Genomic DNA, 6000 nt, shown 5'->3' on the forward strand with positions numbered 1-6000 from the left:
TCATGCCAAAGTTTCACGACACAACCTTCCACTTGCTATCATGGACTCAAAAATTGAACAAGAATCAGCAAATACAAAAATCAAAAGACCTCAATGCCAACTTCATAAAAGGAATATACAATCTCATGTCACAAGATTTGTACAAAGATTACCAATGCCTTAGTAAATTTTGCCCAGCCCTTCCAGAGAGAAGGTGAAACTCCTGGAGGCTGTACAGCTGGTTCATGCATGTACATGGTGTACTAAATATAAATTGAGCATGGTAAACACAAAAAGAAAAATACAAGCCATATAAAGATAGGATAAGAGAAAAAAAACAAAAAACTACACAAGAATAAGGCGAGGTAATGAAAATTCTCTCTCCCACCCGCATAATGTGATTGCTCACTTATTAGAGGCTGTCCAGTTAGAAGAAACTTGTTCAAGATCATCAAATTCTATCATGCTCAACTTCATAATGGTCATGATGATTGGGACAACAAGTGGAGCTTATAGGGGGCATGTTGCGGATGTTGATGTCAAGGGGAAGCAAGCGGTATTCCATATTAAGTTCTTTGAAAATTTTAATCATCTCTTCTATCACGAAGGCTCTCCTTAACCACTTCTCACCCATGTCTTGGTGGTTCATACGATGCCTCAACCACATTGATAGTTTCAGATCATTTAACCCCACCAGGTCCATCGGTACCACCAACGGCGAAGGATACCAGTGGTCCTTCTTGCTTTCAACATAACTGCATAAGCAGCCACGAGGATTAATCAATCAAATTCATATTTATCATAATTATTACATTCTCAATCTCAATGCATTGTCACTGCAATTTCATTAACGTTCTAACAGTTGCCAAGACTATGGCGCTGTCAATCGAAGAAATGTTCATGAAACTCAAAATATCAGTAATTGCTCTTCATTTCCAAAAGTTTTTGGTCTTTATTTTATTTTGGCTCAGGAATTCATTGAAGTGACCTGACTCTGACTTTAAGCTTGAGAAACCAACGGGGCAAAATTTTTACCTTTTAGATCCATCTAAACTAAGGCCTCGTTTGGGAACATACTATTTTAGTAATTTTTTGATTTTTTGGCTAAAATATGAGGTAAAAAAATTAGTATGTTTAGAATGACTTTTTGATTTTTTACCAAAAGATGTGCAAAAATTAGAGAGAAAAGGGAATCATTGACTTTTTTATATAGGTTATAGGCTTTTTGATTTTCAGTAATGATTTAGAGCTCTAAATAATGAGGTCTAAATCCACCACTAGTGAGATGGAAATGAAAAAAACAAAAAACAAAAACAAGGCACAACACACACTGTGGCAGTGGGTGACTGCCACATCATTAGTGGTAACTCTAATTAGTGGTTTCAAGCATTATTGTTTGATTTTTTTAGTAATTTTTTGACTTTTAAGCTAAAAATATTGCATGTCAAACGAGGCCTAAGTTTAGTCTAGACGGAGAGAAAAAGTAAAATAGTTGGACAACTTCGTTTGGGAGCAGGCTATTTTAGTAACTTTTTAGCTTTTTGGCTAAAATATGAGGTAAAAAAAATTAGTATGTTTGGAATAAATTTTTGATTTTTTATGAAAAGATGTGCAAAAAGTAAAGAGAAAAAGAAATCTTTGACTTTTTGGTATAAGTTATAGACTTTTTGATTTTTTAGTGACTTTTTGACTTTTAGGCTAAAACTGTTGCATTGAAAAAACTTTGCTAAAGATCAAAATCAGCCTAAAAATACAAAATTTATAAGCTGCAACCAAAAGAGATCTTACTCTTACTATTCATATTATGTGATCAAAACCACACTTGCACTAGCAAAAAGAATAATACTAAAAGGAAGAAGAAAAAGAGAGCATGCTGAAAGAGAGGGGGGAGATTGCCTTTCTATACCTTATTATTCTTTGCCTAATGATAGCAATCTTCTCTATTGGAGTTGCAATATGGACACAGAAATCAATTGAATCGCCCATGTCTAAACTACGATAGTAGTTACTGATAGGCTTTGTAGAAAGAATGCTATTCGGATATATAATCTTTTGGTTGTCTAATCTCAGAAAAATGGTAGTCAAGATATTCATCTCTTCAACTACCATCTGAAAGTCCAGGCATAGTACATATCAAAAGTCGAAATTGAATAAAGGGAAATGTAAAAGAAGGGGCATAAGCACGATTTCAAACAAAATATGATTATCATACATGAACTCCATCAATCTCGCACTGATCACCTACATCATATGGGTGCATCACAAACAAAAAGACTGGCTTCAAATACAGTCTTGCAAGAGTTTCCAAATATGAATGCCACAACGACGATCTGAGAGCTTATGAGGAATAGAAATCTGCTGGTTGCAATTCCTAGTATGAAGAGAGAAACAACCGCTATAATGATGACAACTAGTACATTCACCATATGATGAAGTTTGTTGACAGCGGTTTTTGTATCATTGAGTGTCAAGGCAAGCGCTCTTCGTTCTCTAAAAGCATTAACCTAAAAGAATCAGGCATAACACATTATCATATTTGCATGATAGTTTTAAAAGCAAACAATATGTAAACTGATGACAATACTCCTTGTTAAAATAAATAGATGAAACACTTTTACACAATTAATTAATCACAACAGTAAAACTATAAATAAAGAAGAAAAAAATTTTACACAAATAAATGCACCATCTATTGCCAAGTTCTTACCACCCAGTTCTTCAGAGAAGACTGGCTTGACTGCAATCGATGACAATACTCCTTGTTGAGAATATGTACAGAGGCCAACACACCCAACCACAGTGCCAAAAATGTAATAAATGTTGCTCGGAAGATATCAAAACTATCTCAGGTGTAATGCATCATCTGTTCATTCTTTTTTCTTATTGAGGAGGTTGAAACCTTAATTGCAAGGCGAGGGCACATAGGAAACATATAAGGTTGGAAACAACTCGGGGAGTGTTTATGTAGTTTATATATAAATATACTGTAAGAATTTCTTTTCTTAGTTGGGGCATAATGTGCTGTCACTCTACAAAATATACAAAATCCATAACTTAAAAGTGTATACCTTAGGCCATCTGCAGTCCTTACTCAAATTTGAATAAAACATTGAGTTTCTTTTATATGAACCACTCCCAATGGACAAACTTAGATTTAAGCATAATTTGTTATGATTTAGTATGTTGGGAGGTGTTAATGATGAAGCTACTATGCGTTCGCGAAGCTCGTGAACTAGGCTTGAGAGGTTTGCCATGGCCTCTCTCTCTCTCTCTATCACTTCCCTCCTTTTTCAAATTTTACTTTACTCACTCACTTACTTGACTGCAATTGATGAGTCACCACTGCTTGTTCTCCACTCGGATCCAACTCGGACAATTCTCCCTTATTTTATTTTGAACCCCTATAAATTGAGATTTCCTTCTCCTTATACCCTAACAGTGGGAACAAAATTTATTTATTTATCAATAAGATGTGCACATCATATACATATTTATTTTAAGCCATTAGATTTTTACAAATTAATTTCAACCACCGAATAATTTGATTAGAAATCTTGAGTACCTTTTCAACCGGTTACGATTTTTACAAATTTCTTCACTGATTGTTTTCTTTCAGCTGAGCTCTTCACGTTGTTTTCCCAAAGCCCCCTTTGTTTTTGAGACCCCACTCCGACACTCTTCTTCGCCCTCGAAGACCATCCCGCGAACACGACTTGCCCTCGACTTCGCCTCAAGGTATGTCTCTTTTTCTCTCTGTGTGCAACTTTTTTCTCTCCCCCTTTCTCCATCTCCATTCTATGAAACCCTAGACCGCAATCCCTTTCTTTGAAACTGCCTCTTTCACGTTTGTGAACTCACTAGGTTGGTTTGTAAAATTAGGAAAATATTAGGTTTAGGTTTTTTTATGTTTGTTTGCTTTGGTAGTTGTTTTGATTCTTTTCTTCGAAATCCCCTTTTGTTAACCCCTATTTCCTGTATCGATTCTTGTTTTCCATTCTTCAAAATGTCCCTTTCACGTTTGTGAACTCACTTGCAGTGGTTGGATTCTAAATTTAGAAAAATATGATATGAATAGCTTTTGTTTGTAATGTTTGGAAAGCAGTGTGTTTTGTTATGAGTTATAACATTTGAATTAAGTTTTGAAAACTCTTTCCAAAACTGATAACCAAACAAATTTTCTTACTTTACATATCAATTCAAATAAACAAAACTCAATTTCACACTCAATTTAAAACTCAATTCAACACTCTATTCAAAAATCATAATCAAACAAATTTTCTACACTCAAATCATAATTTCAAAACACACAAACTCAAAATACAATTCATATTCTCAAATCGTAGTTAGAAAGTCTTATTGAACAGAGCCTCAATTTTTTTTTTTTACTTTTTAACCTTTTTACATAAAAAAAATTCACAAAAAAAATCATAAAAGCCAGCTTTTTTAATATAAAAAGTTAAAAAATTCACATAAAAAACTAACTTTTTACCAAGTTTCCAAAACACCACTCAATATTTGTCCATTTCACATGTAGATGGGATTGCAAAACAAAATAAATTATTCAAATTCAATCCATGTTTGACTTATTAAAAATTTATTCGAGATCAAATTTTTATATGAATGAGTCAAACTTAAACACTTTTTAAAATATGTTTAATTTTTAAAACCAAGCTTAAATAAATTAATATTTAACTCGATAAACATATATGCATTATAAAAATCAAATTATTCAAGTTTGGCTCATTAAAAAACTTATTCGAGATTTACTCATCATATAAATAAGTCAAGTTTAAGGGAAAGTCTACAGTGTGCACCTTATAAAAGGGCATATGATATGCACTTATTGTATGGTCCATATCGTGCCACATCATAAAAAATGACCTGCTAAACCGGTCATGTAATAGGTTACAGAAAGAATCATAACTTTTTTTCAAATATCATAACAATACTACAATGAATCATAACAATGTCATAATATTCACCAAAGTGTCATAACAAAGACACTATAAATCATAACAAAATAATGACAACTCATAACAAATATAGTTATTTCTAATCAATTATCATAACATTTGAATCGTAACATTTTTTATTATGATTCACCATGACAAATCATAACTTTTTATAGTAAAATCATAACTTTTACTAAAATGAATCATAACCACAACTTTTTTCTCCACAATCATGATAAGATTAACAAAATGTCATAACTTTTATTAATGAATCATAACCACAACTTTTTTCTCTACAATCATAATAAGATTAACAAAATGTCATAACTTTTACTAATGAATCATACACTACAAGAATTTTCACTTTTGGCGACTAAATTTTTAGTCACCAAAAGTTAATTTTTAGTCGCCGAAGGGTTTTAGCAACTAAATTATTTGGTCGCAATAGTCGTCGTCAAAGAATTGTCGGTAAAGGTAATTGGCGACTAAAATTATTTCAGTCTTCCATTTGAATTCACCTACACACTAAATCTAAACAGGATTTCGCATTCAAGAATCAATCATGCATGCTTTCTTCGGATGCTTTTGCAAAAGTTAAAAAGAATTCTGGTTTAATGATCATACCTTGCTGTACTAGGAAGAAGGAGATCCACATCCACTTCGTCATCACCAGTAGCAGATGCAACCCTCAATTGGCTACCTCTGATATGAGGGCCTACAACACTGCTATTATCACCACCTCCACGGGGGACCAGAACAAGGCCTTGTGGGTAGTTGGAGATTTCATCCTCCATAGATTATGATTGGATCATATCAACAAAATTTAGTTAAGAGTTTCATGTCCCAATAGATGATGCAGTTATATCTGTATAAAGAGGGGAATGGTGATTTCAGATTGGATGAAACAATCCAATTATTATGGCTTTGGGTATCCAAAGAAGAATAAAATATTTGCGTTCAACATTTATGCATAAATCAAACCTAGCATATTGTATGAAAGATCCAAATCCTTTAAGAACCAGCTATCAAGATCAGGAATCGTGTTTGAATCTTGGATTTGTGAAGGGAA

The 6000-nt window shown here is 33.1% G+C and overlaps 1 pseudogene; it reads right to left on the bottom strand.

The window, feature by feature from the left end:
* Positions 1 to 430: 430 nt before the first annotated feature.
* Positions 431 to 5725, bottom strand: LOC145800905 (mechanosensitive ion channel protein 5-like; annotated as a pseudogene).
* Between the last annotated feature and the right edge of the window lie 275 nt (positions 5726 to 6000).

Source organism: Camellia sinensis, chromosome 10 (assembly GCF_055761805.1).
Source record: "Camellia sinensis isolate YWXY chromosome 10, ASM5576180v1, whole genome shotgun sequence".
NCBI classification, from domain to species: domain Eukaryota; kingdom Viridiplantae; phylum Streptophyta; class Magnoliopsida; order Ericales; family Theaceae; genus Camellia; species Camellia sinensis.